Consider the following 11827-nt stretch of genomic DNA (forward strand, 5'->3'; position numbering starts at 1 on the left):
GCGCATTAATTGAATTGATGAGAGCATTAATTCTTCAGCTGATTTGATGCGCGCTTTAATTGAATTAATGATCTCTTCAAATGAATTAATGATATCAATAATTGAATTGATGCGCGCTACAATTCAATTGAGGAGAGCAATAATTGATATAATGCGCGCATTAAATCAATTGATGAGAGCAATAATTGAATTGATGCGCACATTACTTCATTTGATGAGAGCAATAATTGATTTAATGCGCGCATTAATTCAATTATTGCTTTCTTCAATTGAATTAATGATATCTTTAATTCATTTGAAGAGAGCAATAATTCTTTTAGAGAGAGAGCAACTATATAATTAAAGATATCTTCTATTCAACATATCCACAATTGAATTAATGATATCTTTAATTGAATTGTTGCTCTCTTTAAAAGAATTGATGCGCGCATTAATTCTTTATATAAAAGCATTGTAATTGATTTAAAGATATCTTCAATTGAATTAAAGAGATCATCAAATTATTTATACCGAGTTCTAAATTAATAATTGCGAGCAATATTTCTACTAAATTGATGCTCTCATCAAATGAATTGAAGAGAGCAATAATGGAATTAATGCGCGCATCAAATCTAATATTGCTCTCATTAATTGAATTATTGCGTGCATCAATTGAATTGAAGAGAGCAATAATTGAATTAATGCGCGCATTAAATCAATTATTGCTCTCATTAATTCAATTGATGCGCGCATTAACTCAATTGATGAGAGCAATAATTGAATTGAAGCGCGCATTAATTCATTTGATGAGAGCAATAATTGATTTAATGCGCGCATTAATTCAATTAAAGAGAGCAATAATTGAATTGATGATATCTTCAAATAATTGAAGATATCTTCAATTATTTAAGTTATGTTAATTTGGCGTTCCATAGAGGTGTTGCACGATAAAGATCCCTCCCTGTTTTACGGTGTGTTTTGGGGGGTGGGATTTATCCACTTAAATGCATTGATGTTTTGTGCTAAATAAAACGTGGTTATACTTTAACAGATTGGGAACACTTCCCCTAGCGAGATATTCTCGCTAATACGCGATTATTCCTCTTTAGCGAGAGAGTAAACATTACCATAAACAGGTGTTTTGGCGTCTTTGTTGAAAATAATGGCAAACTCCGTGTAATGCTGAATAAGTGCGACACATACTCAACATGACGCGAATTGTTTCTATAAAATTTACAACCATAGTCAAGAAATTGCATATCAAAGCTGCTGCGTAAGATGGAAGCAGTCTCAAATCCAATACACATCGTTCATGTTTTCTATATACACATGTATATGCAGAAGTAGTTTCTGTGGAAATGAGGGGGTTATTTATATCAGTCTTTCCTATCCCCCTCGTTTCTGTCCAAGCCTTCATAAAGTATGTGGGAAATCAGTCGCGCAACATTTGATGTGAATCGTTCGAAAACTTACATAAATCAATTCATGAATGATTTTGCCGCAAGGGAATACAATTGAAACCATCCAATTCCACACTAAAGCAACGATAATCGTCGTCGTTTCAAACACTACATCCTTTCGCTATCAAATTCGCCTCCATGATAAACAATGTCTTCAGTGCATGCGTCACTTCATTTTGTAAAACACCTAGAGGCCCAAAAGGGATGAAATGGCTAGCTACTAGTAAATCGCACAAAAATCTTTCAGTTTATTTTTTATCATACGCATTGCCCTTCATTTCTGGGAATGGACTTATATTATTCTTCTGAATATGAAAATGATGAATTACTGGAAACAAAATCAGTAAAAATGTAATTGGGAATGAAAAATATTAAAAGACCATTCAAAGTGCGCAGTGTGTGCACTGCATGACCTGAAATGGGATTGAATATCATATTAAAGGAACCGTATCTCGTGTGTCTATTTCCCCCTTTTATATTTATTCACTTTCATATTTTATTATTATTCTATTTATTCATTATACCTTCCTTTTTTAGAGGGGGTGGGGTGGGTGGGTCTCTTCTCATAGGAAATTTCATACCATGAGTTGAAAAACAACGAATCTATGACAGAACAACAAACCTGTGACATATTAAGAACTTTATCTGTTTATACAGACTGTTTTAAATAAAAACTGCAAATCAGTAAAGGTGATTAATTTCATTGGCAGATCTGAACGGGGGAAGGGGGTTGCGGGTTGCATTCCCCCTTTTGATTTTGGAGAGGGAGAGGGAGAGTTTGAGAGAGTTTGAGAGAGAGAGAGAGAGAGAGAGAGAGAGAGAGATATTTGTTTATTTACGCGGGAAAACGACTCTCAATCGCCCATGTCTCTCCAACAAGAGGTCAGTGCTTGGAAACAGAAGTGGTCAGTCGTAGATTGAGTTGATGCCAAGTGGAATGCCTGTCGGAATTCAATAAAGATATTTTCTAACCCGCAGAAATTATAATTCTACCTCGGCTGCACCTTACCCGTTACCAACTGCAAAGCAGAAAGGTCCTTTTCATTTCAACACGTACTTGTAAAGATGTATACTTCGGTTCCACAATGGGCAAGGAGAGACTTTCTGAAGTGGCATTAATGAATCATTACCCCCAATATCAAACTGGACATTAATTATCTAACAAAGAGATTCATTCCCATGCATCCGAAAAGAATCAATTAGGGATTCCCGATCCTTGTGTAGTCATCCTCATCAAAAATGTTTACTGATGTTCCACTGTCTTCTAAAAGTTTCGTTGCAACATCATTGAGGTGTACAGTGACATACGGGCATCTCACATCGCCTACAAGTTGGACGCCATAACAATATCCAAGATCAGTCACTACTATTATCCTCTGTGTTGTTTACATTCAATGTCACAGTTCTCACCGATTTTTGTTGTTTCTGTCGACACATCTTCTTAAAGTGTCCATTTTTCTTACATCTGTGACACGGGTCCGGGTTACAATAGGTCCTCAGTACCCCTTGCTTGTCGTAAGAGGCGACTAAATGGGGCGGTCCTTCGGATGAGAAAGTTTCTGGTCGTCTATGGACCCTTATTGACGGCTATCATACTAATACCTCTTGTTCAGTTTGGCTGTATTTTGTTTAACGTCCCTCTCGATAATTTTCACTCATATGTCGGCGTCATATGGGTTGAAAATTTTAAGCCTATGCTCGGCGCTTACGGTCTTGAGCAGGGAGGGGTCTTTATCGTGGCACACCTGCTGTGACACGGAGCCTCGGGTTTTGCAGTATCATCCGATGGACCCATTTAGTCGCCTCTTACGATAAGCAAGGGGTACTGAGAACCTATTCTAATCCGGATCACCACGGGACGTTCCGTCGCAGTAAACCACACAAATTCTGATTGGTCTACTGTTTCGCAAGGGTTTTCAACATTCTTTTATATGGTGTTGTCAATGACTTGCTTCACAAAATTCAAAATCAGTGTCCCAATATGGGTATTTACAATATTGCTAGTTCTAATCCTGCTCTCGCGGACGACATTTCCTGCATTGCGTTATCTCCTTCTTCTATCCAGAAGATTCTCACTACAGCATTCGTCTATTCCACAAACTGGAGATTTAAATTCAACGCAGACAAATCTAGTGTTCTTCGATTCTCTCCGTTTCTGTTAAAAATGACGGTTCTTCCTTATGGTTTCTAAGCACTGGACCTGTCTATTTATCTAAAACATATACGGTAACCATCTAGGAATTCTTCCTCAATCAAAACTTGTTCATACTGAGAAAACTGCCAATGCGTGCAGGAAAGGTCAACAAGCTTACTTTGCTCTCAAAATACAAGAACACCTTAACCCAGATACTGTATCGCGGTTATGCAACATAATTGTCCTCCTTTCCACCCTATACGGACGTGAACTCTGATGGATTTACGTCAACGAAATTCCCAAGGTCTTAGTACTCTTCAACACTTTATTTGCAAACATGTAATGGGCCTGCCAAAAGACGCGACATCCGATATTTGTAAAACCTTACTTGGACTTTTACCAATTCCATCTGAAATAGACAAAAGAAGACTCCAATCTTTTGGCGGGGTATGCAAATTTGACACCAAAACCCTTACCAAGAAGATATTTCCATACCGACTTTTTTCTTACATGCAGTTTCCCGAACTCAAACATTTCGGTTTTATCCATGATGTTACCGCTTTACTCCTCAAGTATAACCTCCACCAACACCTCTTACTCTATCTACAAGATGGTTACTTTCCTCCAAAGTGCCTATGGAAAAATAGTATTAAAGTAGCAATCACATATTTTCATCTACATTCATGACTTCAACGGATGCTCTCAGATTTTTCCTTCCTCCAATTAAATATTTTTACAGCAGGACGACCTCCGCAGACTTTCTGGAAAATTCCCTCTAACCTCCATGAAATAGAAATTAGTAATTTATTACCAAACTATGGACTTTTTCTTACTCTCCTCCGAAATCCTGTCTCATATATGGGAAAAATTTCACAAACATTTTTAAGCATATTCCAATCACTTGTTTAAGAACAATCACTATCCGAATATCGTGATTCACCATGATATTCTGCTTAGCGCCGAACTTTGCGGTCTCTGTCCACAGGACCTTTATCTTTTTCTAATATGTACTAGAACGCTCACAAATATTATCTCTCGTTATGACGGATCCAGCTTGTATATTCTTAACTTTCGCTTTGTAAGGGATGTTGCAGCATGGTACAACAGACAGTTGCGTCATAAATAACCATAATAAACTACGTCTTTTTTCCGATGTTTAATTCTAATTAGTTACATATCAGCTGCACAATGTTTTAGTCAACCTTGGTATCATAATCTGTAATTAATATATACATGTTATCTCATTTTTACTTTGTTAATTTCTGATTATAATATGTCTTTTCATATTCACTTGAATGATTTTCTAATAATCTGATTTCTCTATTGTTCATGTAATTTTCCATGGGAGGAAATAATGAATGAATGGATGAAAGTAATTGCTATTGTTGTGAAATACTTGTACTTAATTGTCACCTGTGACATAGATTGTTCTGGACATTCGATGTGTGTCGATGTTTATCACCTCAGTAGAAAGGTGACGGAACTCTGATTACATATCTGTGTCTTTCATGAATGTTCCGGGTACTTCATTAAAACATAGTTAATTCAAAAGCTTCTACATGAGAAAGAAAAGTCTACTGCTGTGGCTTCAACTCCACATTTAGATATACCGACGACGTTCTATCTATTGGCAATAATTAATTTCTTTCATATGTCGATTCGATATACTGTAAATGTATTACATTTGGCTGTATATTCTATTTAGCGCCTTTGGCGGAACGCAGCTTCCGTTAAATCAAGTACATCGCTAAATGCCATCCGTAAATCTAGATGTTTAAAGTAATTCAGGAATGCGCTAAATCAAATCTACGCTAACTTGTTGAAAAAACGATTTCCGCCAAATATCGTACACGCCAAATATAATACGTTTACAGTATTCCTGTGAATTCGAGATGAAGATACAGAAACCTCCACATCTGCTTCGTACTTGGATATTTTATTGAAAATAGATATTAACGTCAAACTAACAACTCAATTTTATGACAAACGGGATGATTTTAGCTTCTCCATCGTCAACTTCCCATATATATGTACCAATATTCCATTATCACCTGTATATGGTGTTTATATCGTTCAACTGATTCGATTCAACAGTGTAGTTTAGCGACAGCATTTCACAAATTCAATGATCGTTATAATGATCTAGTTTGCTAATACAACCTATCATTGGGTCAAATGCTGTCTGACGTGTTTCATTCCGATTGTTAGGCCGTTCTTAGCACATTGATTTGACTACGGATTACTCCGTTTATCATATCAAGACAGTACTCACGGCGGGTGTGACCGGTCGATAGAGATTGCTTACTCCTCCTAGGGATCTGGTCCCACCTCTGGTATGTCCAGGGGTCCGTGTTTGTCCAATTCAAAAAGAAATCTTTATAGGAGTTATGAGATTGATCACTGTTTGTTATCTTTACCTTTCATTTAACTATTGAGCCTGTATCTCTGCTGGTGGACACTCTGCCATGGAGGATACTTGTTGCTCAATATATATGTTCTTCCATGAATATGAACATTAACGAGAAAATACTGGCTGACACCTCGCCCAGTATAAAAGGTGTCACTCTCTGGAGTCTATAAGGGACAAGGCTCTAACAGAATGGTTGGTGTCCCTCGGATTATCTTTCGATATATGAAATATTTGTCATATGTACAGTCATGAAATAGTCAGCTTTTGTACAAAAATGAAAATTCGTATACCCAAATTAAAGATTGTCATGTTCCATTGAAAAATATTTTTGATGTTTCCTTTTAGAATCTCGTGTGCTCAAAATATTCTGTAAAAATTGTAAAACTTCTTAAATATTGCCCTAGTAATTCATTTATTAGTAATCTCACCACCCCTAGTTTCTGTACCAAAACCTTTGAGAATTTGACCTGTAAAGCGGCAAACGTTGTCTACTCTATTGGGTGTAACCACTGTGGTTTGATTTATGTCGGGGAAACTAAAGGTTTACTAAGTAAAAGAATATTGGGGCACACATTTCAAATGAATAATTGTGGTAACCAACTGCTCTATCAACTTTTTAATTCCATTGACCACCCCATCTTGTCCAAGAGAGTCAGGATTCTAGAAAAAAAAATAATGAAACAAACCATCCAACATTAAGTACCCCTTTTCATAGACAACGAGAAGATCACTGGATCAGAACTCTAGGTACTGCATTTCCATATGGATGCAATGATAATTTATATGATGTAGATATTTTGACAAATCAGGGCTTGTGAATGTGATGAGACTCTTTCCAAATACTCAAAGACGGACACGCAGTCATGGACATCATTCATAAAAAATACCAAGTATACATAATGTTATGCTTGATTTACTTTTACCTTACGTCAACAGACAATTAGGTCCACATCATATTCGCATAAACCTCTACTCTGTTCTATTGAGAGGTTTACATACGTTATTTGAAGAAGTTAAAGCTAGTCTATACTTGGATTTTTCAACACCAGAATATAGATTGAACTCTGTGATTTTAGATGTAGCATATAACAGGCTCTTTAAACCATCGCAGCTCAAGTGTGGTATTCCTTCCGAACAACGCTGCCAGTTACAAAGGAATAGATGTCGTCAACATAAGCAACATTCTTCGTCATAAAAGAGTTCAGTCTTGTATTCCAACATATTTCAAATTCAAATCTAAGCCCTGTGTTGCCTACAAATATACTTCTACTATTGCAATCAAACTTTTTAATATATAAACAAACTTTGCAGTACCTAGATATAGACCATCTTATATTTAATCCACAGACGTGTTCGTTCCTGTTCTTCGTCTTCTTTCAATTATAGACATGTCATTACTGGTGATGTTGAAAATGGGGACCTTCAATCACTTGTTTTAAAAAGGTCCTAAAGAACTTCATCTCTATTATGAATTCTGTCGACGATTATGCCAGACGGTGGGCTAAATATGAAAAACAAATTGATACATTGTCAGAGAGGATTAAAAGTATAAGAGGATTATCAAAATCCCGCATTAGACACATCAAAACGAAAGTACGTTCCATATATCCTTCTGTGTTTAGTAAAACAGAAGTGATAAAGGAATTAAATAGGTTACATAAGGAAAATGTTTTGGTTCCATCTGACAAAGCTAGTAACAACATTGTCTTTGTTTGTAAGGCTCATTATTACAAATGTATTTTAATCGAACTTGGCATTAATTACACTTTTACTAATCGTACTTATACTCCAACTGTCCTTTCAAAACAGGAAATTCTTCAAAACCATGCTTCGGTTTTAGACACATCTAATATCCCAGTCAATGTGTCGAATGAATATGAGTTACCGTACCTATACTGGATTCCTGAACTACATAAAACCCTTACAAAGATACATTGCTGGATCTAGTAACTGCTCTACCAAGCCCCTATCTTTGCTCCTCACGAAAATATTAACAGCTGTGAAGGAGAAAGTTCAAACTTACTGTGCGACTACATTTGCCAGAAGTGGTGTTAATCAAATGTGGATTCTAAAAAATTCTAAAGAACTTTTAGTAAACTTGAAATCGCAAAACTTTTCCTAAATTAACATTAAAACCTATGACTTTTCGACACTATACACGACCATTCCTCACGATAAATTAAAGACTAGACTTTTTGACATCATAGACAGCTGCTTCTTCAACAAAAATGGAAAAAGGAGATATTCATATCTGGTGATCAGTCATCCAAAAACAACTCTGATTCCACGCATAAGTACTCTGAAGTTGAAATAAAAAGATATGCTAGAGTTTCTCATTGACAATATCTTCGTGGTCTTTGGTGATCAGGTCTTCCAACGGTCTGTTGGAATTCCCATGGGCACGAATTGTGCTCCTTTGTTAGCTGACCTGTTTCTATATTCATATGAAGCAGAATTTATTCAAAAACTTTGAGAGAAGAAGAAATCTCTTACTGTGGCCTTCAATTCAACATTTAGATATATCGACGACGTTTTGCCATATAGCAATGATAACTTTCAATCATATGTCGATTCTATGTATCCCTGTGAGCTCGAAATAAAGGACACCACAGATTCGTCCTCTTCTGTTTCATACTTAGAGATTTTAATGAAAGTAGACATTAACGGCAAATTGACAACTCAACTGTATGACAAACGGGATGATTTCAGCTTCTCCATCGTCAACTTCCCATATTTATGTAGCAATATTCCATTATCACTTGCATATGGTATTTATATCCCTCCACTAATTGGATACGCAAGAACTTGTTCTGCGTATAGACAGTTTTTAAATCGAGGTAAGCTACTGATGGTACAGGGGTTTCAACAGTCTTGATTGGAGTAAGCATTTCGCAAATTCTATGGTCGTTATAACGATCTAGTTCGTCAATACAACCTATCATTGGGTCAAATGCTGTCTGACATGTTTCATACTGATTGTTAGGCCGTTCTTGGCACATTGATTTTGACTGCGGATAACTCCGTTTACCTGATCAAGATATAGGGCTCACGGCGGGTGTGACTCTTCGACAGGGGATGCTTACTCCTCCTAGGCACCTGATCCCACCTCTAGTGTGTCAAGGGGTCCGTGTTTGCCCAACTATCTATTTTGTATTGCTTATAGGAGTTATGAGATTGATCCCTGTTCGTTATCTTCACGTTTCATATGGGCACGGACAGTTGAGAGCGAATGCCAGACCAGGTCAATTGTTGGAATACATCAGTAATCTAAAAATGAAATGTAACAATATGCAAGAACTGTAAGATAAATTTGAATGTGCAATGACAGAATTGAAAATTTGAAATGAAGTAATTCTAAAATTGCTTTTAATTTCAAATTAACAAGTTATGCCAATGGTGGATATTTCTGAGAAGTTACAGATAAGGAATTTTGAAAACAGATCAGAGATGCAATTGTGTATATAGAACCCTGTTTTGCGGAAAGTTATTAGTCAGTGGTATTTGAGCCTGGCTAACTCATAACCGCATCTTAATTTTCATTTAGTAAGTTGAGCGCGTTCAGGTTTATCATTTTGAGCATAATAAGTGTTGTAAAAATGTTTACTATATTTGATTGTGAATTGTATTTTATTAATTGCATTACGAAATAATTCATACTGGAATGTTTAATTATAAACCGTCGGTGGTATTTGTACCTGGCTAACTCACAACTCGCATTGATGTTATATTTCATTTAGGTGGGGTTTTCGCCACTCCCCCATACCTGGATAAAATCATGGAGGCCAGGAGACATCATTAAGCAGAATAGCTACGCTTAATAAAAAGGGTCCACGATGGTATAGACGGTTCTAGAAAAACAAAGGAATTCAATCGGTCCTGAGGAGTGTATTTTGCATAATAGGCTTAGAATATCACAATTCCAACATACTCAGATATCCCCGATATTTAAGGTCCACTTGTAACCAAGGTTGGAGTCTGTGATAGTACTAGCTCTGGGACATATGTAAGGAACTGTGTGGTACCTCTCGCATTTGTCGCCCATCCCATTCTAAAAATTTTACCAGTCAAGCTAGGATCAAAGGCTTGTTATCATAGATGGTGGAGAATCCGGGTAACTAACAATTTCCCATACATTTATAACCCGATTAATTTATTTTATCGAAGAAAAATGATTTCCCTTCGCAGCTATTCTGGTCATCCTTCCTAAAATTCCGGTCGCGCACTCTCCACATTGAGGTCAAGTACCGGTTGATTTGCTGTATGATATTGCGCAATTTCAAAATGGCGGACGAAGTAAGTTTTCATCTCGAGAAAGAATACACAAATCCTCTTATTTTACATCATGACAACTTATGTCATCATTTCCATTTGTTAACCTAAGTTCTTTTTTTTTTATTTCCCGTTTCTTTTTATTCAATTTTGGCGACATTAGCTTCGAAATCACCGGAATGAAAACTGTTTACATTTTGGATGCATGGAGGTATTCAAAATTGTAGATACGAAATAAAATGGATGCTTATGGGTACACAACAAAGAAAATCAAAATTGAAAGACCGAAATTTAAAACTTGATGCTTGAAATAATTCAATTGAAAAAGTTCAGACTGAGAAGCTTCGTGGTGTACAAACTGCTGACAAAGTACTACTTTACACCAATCATATTGATTCAGTATGCAAAAACGTAACTGCAAATTATTTACACTATGCAACATAATTTTTTTACCTTTATATACCAGAAAGCTCTATTACAAAGCATATATTCTACCGTCTATGAACTACTGCTTGAATATTTTTTGTAATACATCAAAACTTGGTATGGAAAGAATATTTAAGTTAGAAAAAAGAGCTGCAAGGATAATTCTGGATGCAAGTCCAGATTCCTCTTCTAATTCATTATTTGAGAAACTTGGTTGGCTGACAGTTTTTGAATTAGTTACTTCACACAAATATATTTTATTACTTAGAATGGTCTCGAATACCTCAGTGAGTTATTTGAATTTCAGTCCTCTGCTTCTTATCATCTGCATTCTGAATCAAATCACGATCTTCGATCAAGTTTAACACGCAATTATTCAAGATCTATTTACAATACCCAGGTGTGAACCTGTGAAACAAACTACCACAACACATAGGGCTCTCTCAGTCTCAATATACTTTGAAAAATTACGTAGAAAAATACATTATCAGTTGCCGTACCATTATCTAAACATGTTTTTTTTTCCCGTCTATAAAGTCTATCCATTTACGAACGTTTGTCTTTTCAGTGCAATCTGGAATGAAATATAATGGATATTCCATTATATTAAGTGATATAGACTGAATCTTGTACATAACCCTATGTTCATGATTTTGATAATCTGATTCAAGCAATTATTCTTGTATATATTTGTATGTATCAAGTAGAAGGCCCTTGGGAAGAATAGTGCGTGCACTAATCAGGTCACTTTATTGAAATAAATTACTGTTATTGTTATTAATCATTTTTCAGAGCATCTGGAGTACACAGCAGAGTGATATTGCTAATTTCAAAACCTTCTGTTTCAATGGTGTACAGATAAATTTGTAATGACAACCTATTGTTAATGAAGTATGAATGAACTTGTTTCATCAGCCACCAATTCATATGAAAATGTAAATGAATATCAATCATTCCATTATATAGTACTTTGAGAATACTTTACATGTAGGTTCTGACCTCATTTCTTGGTGCACAAATATAATAATTCATTGATCCCCATATGTCACTAGAACATGATATACTTTGTAAATTCCGGTCCCCCACCTCTTTAGATCCGCGCATGTGTCTCCAATTTTAACTAGGAAATAATCATGCAGCATACTCATT

This window comes from Ostrea edulis, chromosome 4, assembly GCF_947568905.1.
Source record: "Ostrea edulis chromosome 4, xbOstEdul1.1, whole genome shotgun sequence".
In the NCBI taxonomy this organism is placed as follows: domain Eukaryota; kingdom Metazoa; phylum Mollusca; class Bivalvia; order Ostreida; family Ostreidae; genus Ostrea; species Ostrea edulis.